Source organism: Myxocyprinus asiaticus, chromosome 35, assembly GCF_019703515.2.
Source record: "Myxocyprinus asiaticus isolate MX2 ecotype Aquarium Trade chromosome 35, UBuf_Myxa_2, whole genome shotgun sequence".
NCBI lineage: Eukaryota > Metazoa > Chordata > Actinopteri > Cypriniformes > Catostomidae > Myxocyprinus > Myxocyprinus asiaticus.
Window position 1 is genome coordinate 20,656,167 of NC_059378.1, and position 20,800 is coordinate 20,676,966.

Genomic DNA, 20,800 nt, shown 5'->3' on the forward strand with positions numbered 1-20,800 from the left:
TGGTAGAGCAAGTACCAGCACAGGCAAACAGTTTGAGTGTGGGAGTGTGTTGTGGGATGTTTACTTTAACCTTTGGTAATCCTGAATTCCTGATCATGTGAGTGCAATATTGATCATACCCACCAACTGTTGCTTTTCACCACTTTTATTAACTTGTACTTGTAACTACTACTTGTGTATATGGACACACACACACACACACGCACACACACTCATATAAAAAGAAACGTCCCCTTTTCAGGACAATGTATTTTAAAGATAATTTTGTAAAAATCCAAATAACTTTACAGATCTTTATTGTAAAGGGTTTAAACAATGTTTTCCATGCTTGTTCAATGAACCATAAACAATTAATGAACATGCACCTGTGGAACGGTCGTTAAGACACTAACAGCTTACAGACAGTATGCAATTAAGGTCACAGTTATAAAAACGTAGGACACTAAAGAGACCTTTCTACTGACTCTGAAAAACACCAAAAGAAAGATGCCCAGGGTCTCTGCTCATCTGCGTGAACGTGCCTTAGGCGTGCTGCATGGAGGCATGAGGACTGCAGATGTGGCCAGGGCAATAAATTGCAATGTCCGTATTGTGAGACGCCTAAGACAGCACTACAGGGAGATAGGAAGGGCAGCTGATCATCCTTGCAGTGGCTGACCACATGTAACAGCACCTGCCCAGAATCGGTACATCCGAATATCACCTGCAACAACTGGAAACAACAACTGCCTGAGTTACACCAGGAATGCACATTCCCTCCATCAGTGCTCAGACTGTCTGCAATAGGCTGAGAGAGGATGGACTGAGGGCTTTTAGGCTTGTTGTAAGGCAGGTCCTTACCAGACATCACCGGCAACAACGTCGCCTATGGACACAAACCCACCTTCGCTGGACCAGACAGGACTGGCAAAAAGTGCTCTTCACTGACAAGTTGTGGTTTTGTCTCACCAGGGGTGATGGTCGGACTCTCGTTTATCATCGAAGGAATGTGTATTACACCGATGCTTGTACTCTGGAGCAGGATCGATTTGGAGGTGGAGGGTCCGTCATGGTCTGGGGCGGTGTGTCACAGCATCATCTGACTGAGCTTGTTGTCATTGCAGGCAATCTCAATGCTGTGTTACAGGGAGACATCCTCCTCCCTCATGTGGTACCCTTCCTGCAGGCTCATCGTGACATGACCCTCAAGCATGACAATGGCACCAGCCATACTGCTTGTTCTGTGCTTGATTTCCTGCAAGACAGGAATGTCAGTGTTCTGCCATGGCCAGCGAAGAGCCTGGATCTCAATCCCATTGAGCACGTCTGGGACCTGTTAGATCAGAGGGTGAGGGCTAGGGCCATTCCCCCCAGAAATGTGCGGGAACTTGCAAGTGCCTTGGAGGAAGAGTGGGGTAACATCTCACAGCAAGAACTAGCAAATCTTGTGCAGTCCATGAGGAAGAGATGCACTGCAGTACTTAATGCAGCTGGTGGCCACACCAGATACTGACTGTTACTTTTGTAACATTTTGTAATAATTTGTTTTCAGGGACAAATTATTCAATTTCTGTTAGTCACATGTCTGTGAAACTTGTTCAGTTTATGTCTTAGTTGTTGAATCTTTTTATGTTCATACAAATATTTACACATGTTAAGTTTGCTGAAAATAAAAGCAGTAGAAAATAAGAGGACATTTCTTTTCTTGCTGAGTTTATATATATATATATATATATATATATATATATATATATATATATATATATATATATATATATCTACATACACAAGTAGTAAGTGAAGTTAATAAAGTGGCAAAAAGCAACAGTTGGTGGGTATGATCAATATTGCACTCATATGATCAGGAATTCAGAATTACCAATGGTTAATGTATATATATACTGTATATATACACTGGCAGCCAAAATTTTGGAATAATGTATAGATTTTGCTATAAGGAAATTTGTACTTTAATTCACCAAAGTGGCATTCAACTGATCGCAGAGTATAATCAGAACATTACTGATGTTAGAAACAGCACCAGTACTATTTGAAAAAAGTAATTTTTGATCAAATCTAGACAGGTCCCATTTCCAGCAGTCATCACTCCAGTACCTTATCCTTGAGTAATCATGCTAAATTGCTAATTTGGTACTAGAAAATCACTTGCCATAATATCAAACACAGTAAAAGGTATTTGGTTCGTTAAATGAAGTTTAACATTGTCTTTGTCTTTGTTTTTGAGTTGCCACAGTATACAATAGACTGGCATGTCTTAAGGTCAATGTTAAGTAAAAAGTGGCAAAAAAGAAACAGCTTTCTCTAGAAACTCATCAGTCAATCATTATTTTGGGGAATGAAGGCTATACAATGCTTAAAATTGCCAAAAAAAAAAAAAAAAAATGAAAATTTCATACAAAGGTGTACACTACAGTCTTCAAAGACAAAGGGCAACTGGCTCTAACAAGGACAGAAAGAGATGTGGAAGGCCAGATGTACAACTAAACAAGAGACATGTACATCAGAGTATCTAGTTTGAGAAATAGACACCTCACATGTCCTCAGCTGACAGCTTCATTGAAATCTACCCGCTCAACACCAGTTTCATGTACAACAGTAAAGTGAAGACTCAGGGTTGCAGACCTTATGGGAAGAATTGCAAAGAAAAAGCCACTTCTGAAACAGAAAAACAAAAAGAAAAGGTTAGAGTGGGCAAGGAAACACACACATTGGATAACAGATAATTGGAAAAGAGTGTTATTGATCTTAAACCCATTGAGATTTTGTGGGATCAGCTAGACTGTAAGGTGCATGAGAAGTGCCCGACAAGACAGCCACATCTATGGCAAGTGCTACAGGAAGCATGGGGTGAAATGTCACCTGAGTATCTGGACAAACTGACAACTAGAATGCCAAGGATCTGCAAAGCTGTCATTGCTGCACGTGGAGGATTTTTTGATGAGAACTCTTTGAAGTAGTTTAAGAAGTTCTGAACATTTAAAAAAAAAAAATATAGTAATTTTTCACATTATTAATGTCCTGACTATACATTGTGATCAGTTGAATGCCACTTTGGTGAATAAAAGTACCAATTTCTTTCCATAAGAGCAAAATCTGTACATTATTCCAAACTTTTGGCCGCCAGTGTTATATACTGTATATATATATATATATATATATTAGTTTTTCAAGTTATGACAGCCAGTAACCTTGAGTTACTCAGAGTTGGCTTTGGCTTTTGTAAAAGCCCCATTTTGATCCAAAAGACCACAAGGCACACAAGGCATGTTTAGACAGGTGATATGTTTATTTCATAACTATTTCATACTTATATTGTCATGGTCCCATCTCTCTATCAGTCTGTGTTTTGGTCTGACGGGGGCGTGGCATTATCTGCCCATGTCTGTCTCTGTGAGAACGCATGACTTCTGTTATATTTCCTGCCGCGCGCTCTTCTGTCTGTTATTGACGTGGGTGCATCGCGCTTGTGTCATCTTGGCTGCATGCTATGTCTATGTTCCTTGTCAGTTTTCGTGTCTGTCTCTCGCATCCGTGGGCATGCGTTACGCTTGCTTTGTGCCACGCGCCCGGGTCGCAAGCTGTTTTCACGTTTATGCTGAGGTTCGGTCACTTCGGTAAGGTGTCAGGTGTGCGTGTGGCCGAACTCTCACACAAGTGTCTGTTCTCGTCTTGTTTTTCGATTGGCATGAGTGTATATCACCTCATTGTCTTGGCGATGTTTTGCCTCCTTGTGAGAGCATGCAGCTGTTTTATTGTTTCTGTAGCGCCGCATGCTTCTCGGTCTGACGTCACTCCCCGCCTCCTTATTTGCTTATTATTATTTTATTAGTCACACCTGCTCTGTCTTGTTAACCTGTTGATTTCTCTCCCTATTTTAGTCTCCTCATGTGTGCTGTCGAGTGCCAGTTTGTCTTGCTCTTCAGTCAGTCCTGCATGTGTTTCTAGTATCCTGTTTACCCTGATCACCTTCCAGGTTCCAATGCGGTCCGGTTGATCCTGTTCCCCTCTTCCCAATTCCTTGGATTGCTTTTTTTCCCCTTTGGGGATGTTTATGTTTGCCCCCTCGTGGGACTTTGTGTTTATTATCTGGACTCTGCGTTTGGGTCCCTACCTCTCTGCAACAAAACCGTAACAAAAGAAACTGGCCAGCATGGGCCCAGCAGCAGTTCAATTAATTCAACTGTGTCAAGGGGGCCTGGGTAGCTCAGCGAGTATTGATGATGACTACCATCCCTGAAGTCATGAGTTCAAATCCAGGGTGTGCTGAGTGACTCCAGCCAGGTCTCCTAAGCAACCAAATTGGCCCGGTTGCTAGGGAGGGTAGAGTCACATGGGGTTCTCGTGATCGTCAATGGGGCGCGTGGAAAATTGTGCGTGGATCATGGAGAGTAGTATGAACCTCCACAGGCTGGGAGTCTCCGTGGTGTCATGGACAACGAGCCACATGATAACATGCATGGATTGACTGTCTCTGAGGCAACTGAGACTTGTCCTCGCCAACCGGATTGAGGTGAGTAACCGTGCCACCACGAGGACCTACTAAGTAGTGGGAATTGGGCATTCCACATTGGGAGAAAAGGGATAAAAAAAAAAAAAAATAATTAAAAAATATTCAGCTGTGTCAGCGAAATCTTCCCCTAGAGGAATATGTGGAGGGTTTCTGTGCATTGCCCGGCGAGGTAAATTTTAATGACGTGGCTCTCAAAGTCTTTTTGGTTTGGTTGAGTCTCTGAGTTCCCTGATGGCTGATGGCAAAATTGATTGGACTCTGGCAGAGTATATTGACTTCACCCTGAGGAGCCGATGGAGGAGGTCGACACTCATGCAGTCGAGTGTCCCATCACGCTTGCCATGGCCAATGAGCCAACAGCCACACCTGCCACAGCCAACGAGCTAGCACCCACACATGCCACAGCCAACGGGCCGGCGCCTACGCGTGCCATTTGCCAGCGGGCCGGCGCCCATGCCTGCCATGTTCATTGAGCCTGTTCCTGAAGCCTCGGCCGTCCCAGAGCCAGCGTCTGAAGCCTCGGCCGTCCCAGAGCCAGCGTCTGAAGCCTCGGCCGTCCCAGAGCCAGCGTCTGAAGCCTCGGCCGTCCCAGTGTCAGCACTCTTCAGCCATGGAGGCCGCTACCTATTCGCTGCCAGTGCTCCCAGCCATGGAGGCTGCTCCCCAGTCGTTGCCAGCACCCAAGACCACAGAGGTCATTCTCCTGTTCCTTCCTGTACTCACAGCAACGAAGGCTGTTTTCCCCCATCAATGCCAATGCCCATGACCACAGAGGTCGTTCCCCTGTCACTGCCTGTGCTCATGGCCAAGGAGACTGTTACCCTGCCACTTCCTGTGCTCACAGCCACTAATACTTTTCCCCAGTCTTGGCCAGTTCCTGAGCCTTCCACGGCCTTGCCCCCTGAGACTTCCATGGCTTTTCTCCCTGAGCTGCTCCCTCCTGAACCCTGTCCAGCTGCCGCTGCCCAGGACTTTATACCTCTGCCCTGAGGTCGCTGCCTAGGCCTCCGGAAACCCCCTCTGGCCGCCTCCCAGGCCTCCAGACCTTGCCTCCATCCTGAGGCATTCCCCCAGACTACCGGACCCCGCCCCTTTCCTGAAATTCCCTCCCTGGTTTACCTCCCTCCCTTTCTGTTCTATCTCCTGTTCTATGTTAATGCCCGTTTTGTCTGTTTGTTTGGCCGGGGGGGGTACTGTCACGGCAGTGGCATTATCTGCCCATGTCTGTCTCTGTGGTAGCATGCGGCTTCTGTTATATTCCCTGCTGTGCGCTCTTCTGTCTGTTATTGACGTGGGTGCATTGCGCTTGTGTCACCTTAGCTGCATGCACTCGCGTCAATAATCCTTGTCAGTTTTCGTGTCTGTCTCTCACAGGCACGTGTTGTGCTCGCTTTGCACCGTGCGCGCAGGTCACGAGCTGTGTTCATGTTTGTGCTGAGTTTCGGTCACTTCGGTAAGGTGTCGGGTGTGCATGTGGCCGAACTTTCACACAATGACTGTTCTTGTCTTGTTTGATTGGTATGAGTGTATATTGCCTCATTGTCTTGGTGACGTGAACTCATGCCAATCGAATGTTTTGCCTGCTTGTGAGAGCACACGGCTTTGTTATTGTTTCTGTAGCGCCGTGTGCTTCTTGGTCTGACATCACACCCCGCCTCCTTGTTTGCTCATTGTTTTATGTCACACCTGCCCTGTCTTTAACCTGTTGATTTTTCTCTTCCTATTTTAGTCTCCTCATGTGTGCTGCTGAGTGCCAGTTCGTCTTGTTCTCCAGAAGTTCTGCATGTGTTTCTAGTGTCCTGTTTACCCTGATCACCTTCCAGGTTCCAGTGTGGTCCGGTTGGTCCTGTTCCCCGTTTCCCTCTTCCCGATTCCTTGGATTACTTTTGTCCCCTTCGGGGTTGTTTATGTTTGCCCCCTCATGGGATTTTGTGTTTATTATTTAAAGTATTGTTTTTTTCTGAACTCTGTGTTTGTGTCCCTACCTCTCTGCAACAAAACCATAACAAATATCAAAGGTTCCTAGTTCCTAACAAGTTTAAGATGCTATAAAACAGCATTCTAACACAGTCAAGTATGGTATATAAATCCAAAATGAACAATCACATCTTTTGTACTTATGATTACAGGTGAAAGCTAACATATATTGTACTTTGAGGCGAGAACTTTTCTGTGTAGTGCGGAGGTCTGTTGAGCCACAGATGTGTCTTAGATTGATCTGAGGAGACCAGAGACAATGTAGTCTGTGTGAACTCCATCAAGAAGCCCAGTGCCATTATTATGAATGAACCAGCAAGGCACGTTTTCTCCATTGTTCACATCCTGCCTGAAATCTCTTTGCCAACCACTGTTGACACAGAGTCATGTAGAATTCTGTGAAAATCTGCATGGATTTTACTGTCTGCTTGCAGGTGTGAATTCAGCTATGATTACAACAAATTCTTACATGCACAGTCTTATTTCCATTCACCTAGTTACTGTTTCCTTTCACAAACATGATGCCATCTTGTTGTCTGGGTCTTTTCCTGGAAACAAGTCACTAACTTCAAAGTTCACCCCTTGGTAGAACTGACCTGCATTTAAAAAATAAAGACCAAAGAATGCTGATGTTAATGTTAGGATGCCCTCAAAGAAAGAGGTAGAAGTGGTTTTATTAGAAACTGATGACCTAGTGCCTTGAGTGTCCCTAAACATTCTTCGCTGAACATGCCTGTATTGGCAAAGTATAATATGTGCTGTTTTATGAGAAAAAATGGACTCAACTTGGTTCTGCTTATATCTAAGAACATCAGTCACTTATTTTACCAAGGAGGCCATGGATATTGCGTGAAAGGAGGTAGCTATCCAGGGTGTAGAATCCAAGGTAGTGTTGGTGATATGGGTGATTCTTCCATATTTTATGCAGGATAATCAGAAACTTGACTGAGTTCCTCAAGGTCACTGTTAAACTGCGATCTTTGATTACCTGCAGATCCATGCTAGAGAAAGCAAAAGATGGAATCTCTTAAGTTGTGCTCAAAGATCATTTGATTTTTCTGGCCCTTAACCACTGTTCAATGTAAATTATATGTCACTTACTTCATTCCTTTGACAGTTCTGGTGGTAGACCAGAAGAACTGTGTGTGTTTTCTCCCTTCGGACACTGAGATCTCCTTTGTGGTCACCATTAATCTTATACCAAGCTGCTCATGGACAATACCAAAGTGGCCAAAATAGGTGTGTGCCTTGTTTTCTGGGACCTCCTTCTTTTCTCCAATAATCTGGCCATTCACTACAATGCCTGAATATATATTTTTCACAAACGTAAGGAAAATGACAAGAGGAACAAAAAAAATGCAGTACATCACATTACACACATCTACATACAGTAGATCAATGTGTTTTTAACAGCACAAATCAACTGTTATTGGGTCTCTAACCAAGTTGAAGATGGTGCCATGTTTGTCATCAAAGTTGAAGCACAGTGTTTCATTCTGATCTGGCAGTTCTATAATGAAATGTGGATCTCCATCAACTGCCAAGAGCAAGACGCACTACATATCCACTTTTTACCAAAATACGAAGTGGGTGGTTGTATTTGTCCCAGGCAAATGCTGCTAGCCGGCTGAGATGTAGCAGGTATGGCACATTATACAGTATCTACAAGAGTGTTATTGTGAGAGAAAGGGAGACAGTATTTAAATGTTTACAAAGGAAGCTTGAAATCACCTAAAGAGAAATATATCCACCTCATCACCTGTCAATTGTGAAGTTGCAATTATTTATTATTGCTGCTAATAGCACATTTATACAATGGCATGAGTAACTATTTCTTTGTTTGATGGTGAATCCTCACCGCCAGTTGATGGTACAAGTCCAGGATGACTGCTATTTCAACCAGAGCATTGCTGAGTGCACCTTTAACTTTGTCCAGTTATCAAACTAGCAACAAATTCATCCACAGGTTAAGCAAATAGGTTCATTCAAGACACAAGTGTTATTGATGTTCAAAACGATGGTTTGAAACCTTTGACAGACCAAATCAAGATCATTATCAACCAAATATATCTTACAAGGTGCTGTCATGTCCTCTCGCTGTTCTGTGGATCAAAAGGATACAACACCATTACCCAAATTGAAATGTGCCATTTTAGCATATCTGCAAGAAACTGATTATTCAAATGTAAAAATATTTGGGCAAGTAGAGTTTATATACTAACATTAAATTAACAAAAAGCTCAGAGAAATCATAATTTCAGTTTGCTTCTTCCATATATAGCTAACCATACTATAGCTACAACTATTGTTTCAGACGACCATTCTCAGGTAATGATTCAAATAGTTGTCCGCATGTATCTTACTGACCTTTTATCTAAGAGCTGCTGAATGGTCAGATTTGCCCACAGACACTCTATGAAATCCCCAAAGATGTACTCCTGTTCAGGGAACACACTGTCCCATTCCTCAGCAATGGCTAGACCCTTGACCATGAACTGGTCTTCCAACTGTTATTAATGAAAACAGTGTATATTACTTTTGTGAAATCAGACGTGGCTGACTTTGTCATTTTAGCTTTAGTCTGACTAAAATCGGATCAGTCCAGTTTTTGCTAAATAGAACTAACACACCTTGATAACGTGATTGTAGCCTGGCTCCTTCCAGTATGTATACATGTTATCATACCACAACTGGCCTCTGCATTATGTGCATGCTTTAAAAAAACAGACGTGCCATGCTGAAGTATAGGTTTTTGTGGAACAATAATAGGCGTTTCCCAATCTGTGGGCATTCTCAAACCAGGATGGGCGTTTTTCAACTATCCAATGAAAGTAGAGAATATCAATGTAATAATTAGTGTGCATTTCCAAACCAGAAGGAGTATTTTCTCAACAATCCAATGAAAGTAGGGTACCTCAGTGTAGTTAGCAAATTATGTATGGTGGTCGAAAAACACCCACTGATTTGGAAACACCCATTTTTGTTCTGCAGAGAAAGAAGTCTCACTGCGTGACATGTATTTAACCTGAAAATCGAACACAACCCAAAGCAGAGAAGAAAAGCAACAACACACACAGGATTTATGTGTTTCAAACAGGATAAATCAGCTTTCAAAGGGCACTTTGACTGGAGAAAAATCAAGATAGCCATGCTGCAAGATCGCTTCAAACACAATTTCCATTAAAAATGACTTAAAAGGTGAGTTCAGAATAAACGTTATTTTTGAGCCCCACACCCCCACAGTCTTTCAAAGCTCTCACAGTGGATGGAAAAGTCTTCGAAGGGAATAGGGCACAAGGATGATTCCTTCTGAATAGAACGCACAATTTATCTATGCGAAAGCTAGAAATTTTCATTTTTGGATGGATCAGTAGTCTGTAAACCATTCACACCTGTGACACACTGATATGCCTCTAATTATAATTATTTTGTCTGTGTTCTGCCCACTGATAATCCTCTTATCTGTCTGCCATAGTAACACCCATATCACCCAACACCATCTGTGCAGTAGCAACAAATGTCTTTATTTATAAACAAGTATAAAAAACCTTTTATCATGATCTTAAGTGGACAGTTTTCACAAATTCCACTGTATAATACAATAAAAGAGGGTAAGGTGCATACTATGGCCAAGGTTAGCATTCTAGCATTATCTACTGCATATGTCTTACTTTCAGTTATCATCGAGTGGTTATTACAGCTTATTTTACTTATTGTCACTCCCTCAGCTGACGTCTTTTCTTCAGCTGTTCGATTACGCATGGTGTCATCATGGGCGGATTATAACTAGCAAGGGCCCCAGGGCCAATGTTCTTTTAGGGCCCCCCCCGGTCCAATTATCTTTTAAAGTTGAGATCTACGCAATCTATTTTCATTTATTTAAGCCTCCTTTAATACCTTTTCTATTATGTACAGTAAGATTAATTTAAACACACAGCACGGATGTGGTAAAGCAACCACATCTGCCACTGTTCTTAAAGAGACAGTACCATTATAACATTTGTTGTACAGAATGTAAACTCAATGTATATAATAAAAATTATGCATACAAAATGCATATATTTACAGGGGCCATAAAAAAATTATGAAATATTTTAACTTCATCAAACACTTTAAAGTATGATTTTCTTTCTTCAGCAGGACACAAACAAAGATTTTTAGAAAAATATCTCAGCTCTGTAGATCCATACAAGGCAAGTGAATTGTGATCAGAACTTTGAAGCTCCAAAAATAACATAAAGGAAACCATAAAAGTAAAAATCCATAAAGTAATCCATAAGACTCCAGTGGTTAAATTCATATCTACAGAAGCCATATAAGAAGTGATAAGCGGTATAATATGTGTGGGTGAGAAACGGCTATCTTTTCAACTCATCTGAATGATAGGGTGCATTCTATTTAGAAGTGATCATCCCTTCAAAGACTTTACCCTCCATTGTGAGGGCTTTGAATGGCTGAATGGTGTGGGGCCCAAAAATAGTGGTCATTTGGTCATTTTTTGGGAGATTCTGTTTGGAATGACTGTACAGCTTGGCTACCATTAATATTCTTCCATCAAAAAGCCCTGCAAAGGCATAATTTAAGCCTTTTCAAAGTGTCTAAAAATTCCCTAAACTACATTACATTGACAGAATGTTAAAATGAGCTACGAGTCTGTTTTGGAATGTTCATAATTTCAAACTTCAGCTGTCAAAACTTACACACATGCCCATTAAACTGCTTTAAGATGCTCTCTTCTTTCTTTCTTTCTTTTTTCTTTCTTTCTTTCTTACTGTAAAACCTGTAAAAATGTTTAACATCAAGCATATTTTTAACTTTCAGACAAGGTTTTGTCAGACCATCATTATAGTTTGTCTTGACAAACTTTACATATCTAGTTTAATCAGTACTTTTGAACCACACAAAGTAAAATATCAATATTTTCATTTTCCCAACCACCTAAGCCAAGTTATTTTTTGTAATGTAGGGCAAACATGCAGTTATAGCAATGAATAGTATAATAAACGCTTTTGTTTGACAGCCCTTTTATACAAAGAATAAAGCGTAACCATATAATGCCTAACATATTAAAAAGTCAGAAGATTATATTTTTTAAACCTGTTTAAACCTATTATTCTACAAAATGATGACATTTTAAGCACCTTGCTTGAATTCAATAAATACTCATTTTGAAAAATCAGTAGCAAAATAAATGTTATTGTTAATTTTACTACAAAATCAGCAAAGATTTCACATAAAAAAGCTGAGTGCAGAAAAATATGGAAAATTACATAACAAGGTCTTCTACTTCCAGTACAGCATGAAAACTATCACTTGGAGACAGTAGACATCTCATACACATTATGATGATGTAGAGGCTTTAGAAAGTCATGTATCAAATTTGATATGCATGGCTTTATAAGGTTAAAGAGTTGCTAAAAGTTTTTAATTAGAAACAGGAAGGCAAAAGGGTCCTATAAGAGGGCTGGGGGCCCTCATTTTCACAGCGCCCTGTTGAGGGGGCCTTGCATAAGCTCTGCAGGCCACATGTTTAAGCATATATAAACATTTGTTTTCAAAGGTGATGAGCCGCAATACCTTGTAGTCAAGAGCCCCTGGGCACTGGCCCCATTGGCCCAGTCCATAATTCACCTATGGGTGTCATGTATACTTGAACAGATGGATGAGGACTGTAACACGACATGCAAAACAGATTGATTACTGTATACAGTGCATCCGGAAAGTATTTTGTTGCACATTTTGTTATGTTACAGCCTTATTCCAAAATGGATTAAATTCATTATTTTCCTCAATTCTACAAACAATACCCCATAATGACAATGTGAAAGAAGTTTGTTTGAAATCTTTGCAAATTTATTAAAAATAAAAAACGAAAAATGAAAATCACATGTGCATAAGTATTCACAGCCTTTGCTCAATACTTTGTTGAAGCACCTTTGGCACCAATTACAGCCTCAAGTTTTTTTGAGTATGATGCTACAAGCTTGGCACACCTATTTTTGGGCAGTTTCTCCCATTCTTCTTTGCAGGACCTCTCAAGCTCCATCAGGTTGGATGGGGAGCGTCGGTGCACAGCCATTTTCAGATCTCTCCAGAGATGTTCAATCGGGTTCAAGTCTGGGCTCTGGCTGGGCCACTCAAGGACATTCACAGAGTTGTCCCAGAGCCACTCCTTTGTTATCTTGGCTGTGTGCTTAGGGTCGTTGTCCTGTTGGAAGATGAACCTTCGCCCCAGTCTGAGGTCCAGAGCGCTCTGGAGCAGGTTTTCATCAAGGATGTCTTTGTACATTGCTGCATTCATCTTTCCCTCGATCCTGACTAGTCTCCTAGTCCCTGCCGCTGAAAAACATCCCTGCAGCATGATGCTGCCACCACCATGCTTCACTATAGGGATGGTATTGGCCAGGTGATGAGTGGTGCCTGGTTTCCTCCAGACATAACGCTTGCCATTCAGGCCAAAGAGTTCAGTTTTTGTTTCTCATGGTCTGAGAGTCCTTCAGGTGCCTTTTGGCAAACTCCAGGTGGGCTGTCATGTGCCTTTTACTGAGAGTGTCTTCCGTCTGGCCACTCTACCATACAGGCCTGATTGGTGGAGTGCTGCAGAGATGGTTGTTCTTCTGGAAGGTTCTCCTCTCTCCACAGAGAAATGCTGGAGCTCTGTCAGAGTGACCATCGGGTTCTTGGTCACCTCCCTGACTACCTCCCCCGATCGCTCAGTTTGACCAGACGGCCAGCTCTAGGAAGAGTCCTGGTGGTTCCAAACTTCTTCCATTTACAGATGATGGAGGTCACTGTGCTCATTGGGACCTTCAATGCTGCAGAAATTTTTCTGTACCCTTCCCCAGATCTGTGCCTCGATACAATCCTGTCTCGGAGGTCTACAGACAATTCCTTAGACTTCATGGCTTGGTTTGTGCTCTGACATGCACTGTTAACTGTGGGACCTTATATAGACAGGTGTGTGCCTTTCCAAATCTTGTCCAATCAACTGAATTTACCACAGGTGGACTCCAATCAAGTTGTAGAAACATCTCAAGGATGATCAGTGGAAACAGGATGCACCTGAGCTCAATTTTGAGTGTCATGGCAAAGGCTGTGAATACTTATGTACATGTGATTTTTTTCGTTTTTTATTTTTAATACATTTGCAAAGATTTCAAACAAACTTCTTTCACGTTGTCATTATGGGGTATTGTTTGTAGAATTTTGAGGAAAATAATTAATTTAATCCATTTTGGAATAAGGCTGTAACATAACAAAATGTGGAAAAAGTGAAGCGCTGTGAATACTTTCCGGATGCACTGTAACTGCCCATGTAAACGTAGGTATCCAATGACACAAAGACAAAAATTACTGAGTGTACTTTTAACTTTCATTTATTACACTCTTTTGGATCATACTCACTGTGTCTCACTGTAATAGTTTGGACAAATTATTTTGCTGCTGTCACATTCTCTTTTGTAGCTTTGCTGAGAGATGGTCTTCACAACTCATATAACGTCATCAAATGCGACCAGCCCAAAGTAATTGTCTTCATGCAGTTCACTTAGTATAGTTGCCAGAACTTCTCGAGTCTACCAACAAATAACAAGCAGATGATTCAAATACAAATAAATAAAGAATTTATGCTCGTTATTCCTGCTGCAAAGACCAACTTAGAACAGCTGGTTTATGTTAGTTTTGTGCTAGTCTAGAAAAGCTGGTCAACCAGCATGGCTGTTCAAATAAAGCTTACTGACCTATGAAGTCCTGCTTCCCTGCTGAAAAGACCAACATTGCTGGTCACCAGCTTATGTTGTGTTTTGGGTGCTGGTCACCCAGCATTGGATGCTGATGTGCTGGTGTCTCCACCAGGCTTTTGAACTAGCTTAACCAGCTTCATTAGAAAGACAATGCTGGTCAATCATCTTCACCAGCTAGGTTTTGCTGGTAATAAGCATGGCTATGCTGGTCCACCAGCTAGACTAGCATCAAGCCAGCACTAACCAGCATTACGATCATAGACCAGCATGGGAATTGCATGCTGGTTAAGCTGATCTTTTTAGCAGGGTAGTCAACTTCATTCAAAAGCTTGATGGGGAAACATGCACACCAGCATCCCATGCTGTGGATCAGCATCCAAAACATAAAATATACTGGGGCCCAGCTGTAGAAAAACCCTTTAGAAAAGAAAACCCTAAGTGACAATAACATCACAACTATAGCTAGAGTTTCTTGGAACTGGGCCCTGTTCACCAGCTATGCTGATCTTTTCAGCAGTGATGTCAGTAACCTGTTTCATCTTCTCTCCCTCCATGGATCTGCTTCGGTCTATCACAAATATCACATTCTTAGGAATTTGAGGCAAATCATCAGGGGCCAAAAAGTGTACAAAGTAACCTGTGGCAGTGGGGGCGTGGTCAAGCATCTCTCCGGAGGGAGAGAAAGCGGTAAGGGCGCTTACACCTGAGCTAAATTATGTCTAACACCTGTCTCTAATTTCAGTGAGCACAGGGAGAGCGGCATAAATAGAGACAGACCGCAAGTAGATGAGAGAGAGAGCCTGGGCACCAGAGACCCTATTGTGAAGTCAGGAATTTATTATTGCGTAGCTGAGAGTTTATTTTTGTAAAGTAGTTTGTTTACTTTGAGAGTGAATTAATGAACATTGGGAAAGCCCTGAAAGAGTGTATTTGCTGCAGTAAGGAGAATAAAATACTTACCTGAACCAGGAAAGCTGCTTCTCGCCTCCTCTTTACATTGGTGCTGAAACCCGGGAACTGAAGTTTGGTTAAAGATGGATGGAAGTCACCCTGTAGAGTCCTCCCTGTTGGCGGTGATCCTCCAGGCCCTCGCTGGCCTACTTCGGAGCCACCAGCAATCCCTGCTTGAGCTTCAGCAAGATCAAGACCGCCGGTTTGTGGAGCTCATGCGCGCTCAAGCAGAGGACCGACAGGCGATCCGGAGCCTTCTCAGCCAGGAGGCATCCCCAGCCGTGACCCCGGACACCCACACGCCGTTACCCCCACCCACGTTACAAAAGATGGGGGCGGCGGACGACCCAGAGGCGTTCCTGGATCTCTTTGAACGCACCGCTGAGATCTGGGGCTGACCGCTCGACCAGTGGGCGGCCCGACTCATTCCGCTACTGTCCGGGGAAGCCCAGCTTGCAGCTCAACAACTACCAGCGATGAGCCTCCTGGCCTACGGAGACTTAAAAAAGCCATCCTGCAACGGGTTGGTCGGAGTCCGGAAGAAAGTTGTCAGCTTTTCCGGAGCCTGAAGTTGGAGAATGCCGACTGCCCATTTGCCTTCGCCCAACGGCTCCGCGACGCCTGCCAAAGATGGTTGCTAGCGGGGGACCGCGGCGTCGATGCGATCATCGACCAGGTGGTACTGGAGCAATTAACAGATCAATTGCCAAAAGGGATGGCGGAGGGTGTCCAGTGCCACCGCCCGGCGTCGCTGGAGGAAGCTATCCGGCTTGTGGAGGACCTCATGGCGGCGATCCCGAGGGCGGAAGAGCCCTCCCTCTCTCTCTCTCTTCCCCCTGTCTCATTCCCCTCCCCTATCTCCTCTCGTTCTGCTCTCTCTCCAGGTCCCATTCCTGCCCCACGCGGACGAGGAGGACTTCAGCCACGGAGACCAGTTCCCCGGGTGTGGGAGGTGACACCTTCCTCTATTCCAATGCCCCGCCGCTCTCCCTCTCAGGGGGGGGGGGCGCCCGCCAATGCAAGTGCGGGCGTAGCGCCTGGGCCGGCCTGCCGGAGGTGCGGAGACCCGGGCCACTTCCGAGATCAGTGCCCTCTGATGGAGCTGGCGATGGTGGTGCGGGTCTCTGACCTCCCACAGGCTGCCCCCGACCGGGCCGGAGCGTACCGGATACTGGTAAGTGTCAAGGGGGGTACTCACCAAGCGTTGGTGGACACCGGGTGTAATCAAACCACTATCCACCAACGCTTGGTTCAACCCGAGGCATTGGTCACAACTAAAATGGTGAAGGTAAAATGTGTACACGGGGATATTCACAAGTATCCGGTGGTGACCCTGACAATTAAATTCCGGGGAAAAAAGCATAGAGTGGAGGCCACGGTTAGTTCCCGCCTCACCCATCCGCTGATTTTGGGGACTGATTGGCCTGACTTTAGAGCTTTATTAAAGGGAATTTGCACGGATGGGTCCTGTATAAAGTTAGGGAGATGTGCAATGTGCGATGCTCTGGCAGGGGAGGCGGAGCCGGGGCCGTCCTCGACAGCTCCACGTCATAATGATGAGAGAGGGGGAGAGGCTGCAGCCCCTCCCCTTCTCAGGGAATTCCCTGAGGGGGATTTCCCTTTGGAGCAGTCGCAAGATGAAACCCTCAAACACGCCTTTGACCAAGTGAGAGTTATCGATGGTCAACGACTCCAGCCTGACATCGCCCTTTCATACCCCTATTTTGCAATTATAAATGAGCGGTTGTATCGAGTGACACAGGACACTCGGACCAAAGAGGATACAACCCAACTTTTGATTCCAAGGAGCCGTCGGGAAATGGTATTCCAGGCGGCTCATTATAATCCCATGGCGGGTCACCTAGGAGAAAGGAAAACACTGAACCATCTAATAGCCCGTTTCTATTGGCTGGGCATTGGCGGCGATGTCCGCAGGTGGTGTGCGGCTTGCCGCGAATGCCAACTGGTTAACCCACCAGCCACTCCAAAAGCGCCATTGCGCCCTCTCCCTTTGATCGAGGTCCCCTTTGAGAGAATTGGAATGGACCTCGTCAGGCCATTAGAACGGTCAGCACACGGACATCGCTTTGTATTGGTCCTAGTGGACTATGCAACGCGATATCCGGAAGCTGTGCCTCTTCGCAACATCTCAGCATGCAGTGTTGCGGAGGCACCCTTCAAAATAATCTCCCGGGTGGGGATTCCGAAAGAAATCCTCACCGATCAGGGCACAACATTTATGTCACGGACACTACGCAAACTGTACGAGTTGTTAAATATTAAATCGATTCTCCTCAAACGGATGGCCTGGTGGAACGATTTAATAAAACCCTCAAAAACATGATTCGTAAGTTCGTACACGATGATTCTAGAAACTGGGATAAATGGCTCGACCCCCTGTTATTTGCAGTACGAGAGGTCCCGCAAGCCTCCACTGGCTTCTCCCCATTCGAGCTGTTGTATGGGCGACGCCCACGCGGCGTGCTTGATGTATTGCGAGAGGCCTGGGAGGAAGGACCTTCAAACAGTAAAAATGAAATTCAGTACGTTCTTGATCTTAGAGCAAAACTCCACACTTTGGGACAACTAACACAGGAGAATTTGCTCCAAGCTCAAGAACGACAGTGCCGACTGTATGACAGGGGAACTCAGCTAAGGGAATTTGCACCGGGAGATAAAGTGCTTGTATTGCTTCCCACATCGAGCTCTAAATTACTCGCCAAGTGGCAAGGACCCTTTGAGGTCACACGACGAGTGGGAGATCTCGATTATGAGGTTAAACGAACCGATAGAGGGGACGCTCGTCAAATATACCACCTCAATCTCCTGAAATTGTGGAGGGAGGTGGTTCCCATGACGTTGGCTACTGTAGTTCCCGAGAAGGCGGAGCTCGGACCGGAGGTGAGTTCAAAACATAAACAGTTCACCCCAGTCATTTGCGGAGACCACCTCTCACCGAGCCTGGCTATGTTTCAGCGTCTCATGGACTGAATCCTCAGACCGCATTCAGCTTACGCCGCTGCCTATTTAGACGACATCATCATTTATAGCAATGATTGGCAGCGGCATATGCAACATCTGAGGGCGGTTCTGAGATCGCTGCACCGAGCGGGATTGGACAGGTGGAGGTACGGTATCTGGGGTTCCACTTGGGCCACGGGCAGGTGTGTCCCCAAATTGACAAGACAGCAGCGATTGCGACCTGCCCGAGACCCAAGACCAAAAAGGGGGTGAGACAGTTCCTGGGGCTGGCTGGCTATTATAGAAGGTTCGTGCCTAATTATTCAGACGTCACCAGCCCGCTGACTGATCTCACTAAAAAGGGAGCTCCAGATCCGGTCCAGTGGACGGAGCAGTGTCAACGGGCGTTCACGCAAGTTAAAGCTGCACTTTACAGGGGGCCGCATTTACATTCACCTGACTTCTCTCTCCCTTTTGTTTTACAGACAGATGCTTCAGACAGGGGGCTGGGGGCCGTACTCTCGCAGGTGGTGGAGGGGGAGGAGCACCCGGTGCTGTACATTAGCCGTAAGCTCTCGTTAAGTGAAACTAAGTACAGCACCGTGGAAAAGGAGTGTCTCGCCATCAAGTGGGCTGTCCTCACTCTCCGATACTACCTGCTGGGGCGGGCCTTCACCCTCTGCTCGGATCACGCCCCACTCCAGTGGCTCCACCGCATGAAAGATACTAACGCCCGGATCACCCGTTGGTATCTGGCTCTTCAGCCGTTTAAGTTCAAGGTGGTCCACAGACCGGGGGCGCAGATGGCTGTCGCCGACTTCCAGGAATGGGGGGGGAGTGGTAGGCAGGCCAGATGCCACACCAAGCGAGAGAAGGAGGGCTCTTCCGCCCTCGGGATCGCCGCCATGTAGTCCTCCGCAAGCCGGATGGCTTCCTCCAGTGATGCTATCTAAATAGTTATTTAGATAGTCTCACTTCATCTAGAGTCAGAGGAGTTGCTGCCATCCACCAGGAAGGGGAGGACTTGCTGCTGTCCGCCAGGGGAGGAGCGGCTGTCATCCGCCAGAGGGCAGAGGAGTGGCTGAGGACCGGGCGAGAGAGTTTTTCTCTCACTTTTCTCTCTCTCTCTGTCTCTCCCCCTCGCTCTTTCCCTCTCCCCTCTCCCTCTCCTCATCTCTTCCAGGGCTCCAGAGAGGCGGGGAACACCTGCCGGCAGTAGGACGGCCAGAAGGGCAACAACTCTCCTCCAGGAAGGGAGGGGAGGGGAGTATGTCATGCCGGAGGTTTCTCCAGCCTGAATCGGGCAGCGGAGGAGTGTGACGAGGAGGAGGGCATGGCCGGGCCGTAATGATGAACGCCTGGTGCTGAATCAGCCCAATCAGTGAGAGAGGGATAAAGAGGAGCCAGGGACGCCAGTTCGATAGAGAGAGAGAGAGAGACACACTGCCACTGTGTGTGTCCATGCGTTTATGTTTCTTTAAGTTCATTTATGTCATTAAAGTTATGTTGACTGCTCAGCCGGTTCTCGCCTCCTCCTTGCCCATCCTTACCCGTTACACTGTACTACTGTAAGTTGTGATTATTATACTTTTTTTTTTACAGTAATTGCAAAATGCTCTTACTATATACAACAAACCTTTTTTTCTTTAACTACATGCCCTGGATGCTGTGTTCTCCATTTTCTAATGTAGTGTCTAATGAATGCTCTGTAGTGTTTATATATTGTCTGGCTGTGTGTATGATCTGAAAGCATTGTTTGATTTTGAGCACAAATTACATGGTTTTGAAGCGATTGTTTGATTTTGCCAGAAGAGTCCGGGGGTTTGTGAATGTAGTTTGAAGATTTGGTTTTGTGAGTTGTGAAAAAATGGGTGAAGGTTTCAAGAAATGTGTTTTAACAATTCAGAAAAACTGTAATAGGGAAACATATCCTAGGAGATACAACTCATAAAATCCCAAATATATCACATATATCAAAAATGGCTTTGGATATGTTTGACTTAAGTCCAAATGATATAAAAAGTGACATGAAATTATTTTTTGCTTATCATATTCCACTCTCCACTCGCCTGTTTAAGGGTTAAAAAAACATATTTGACAACCTGCCCTGATAAAAATGTGCAACTCTTTCCTTTCATTTTTTCAAACAAAAATTGAGACCATCTACAGAAACTGGACCACCTCCGTTGACCTTACGACCTCCCCACCTATCTTGCTCCCCTTTACTACCCAGTCCCTGTCTCCCCAACGGAGCTGCCCAATATTATGGTAGGAATGACAAACTCCACTTGTGTTATGGATCCCATCCCATCTAATCTTGTCAAGGACTGTCTCCCAGCTATTTCCTCACTCATCACAGAAATCATTAACTCCTCCTTCAGCTCTGGATCATTCCCCCAAACACTCAAACTGGCTGCTGTTACTCCCATCCTCAAAAAACCTGGACTAAATCCTGATATCATGAATAATTTCCAGCCCATCTCTAATCTCCCTTTACTGTCAAAAATACTGGAACGTGTGTCGCCTCCCAACTCAAAGCACACCTTAACTCTAATGATTTGTTTGAACCATTTCAGTCCAGTTTCTGCTTACAGCATAGTACAGAATCAGTCCTCCTCAAAGTCACCAACGACCTCCTCCTCTCCTCAGATTCTGGTCA

At 44.6% G+C, this 20,800-nt stretch overlaps 1 pseudogene; it reads right to left on the reverse strand.

Moving 5' to 3' along the window:
- Positions 1-6,718: 6,718 nt before the first annotated feature.
- Positions 6,719-9,162, reverse strand: LOC127425877 (inter-alpha-trypsin inhibitor heavy chain H3-like; annotated as a pseudogene).
- Positions 9,163-20,800: the final 11,638 nt, after the last annotated feature.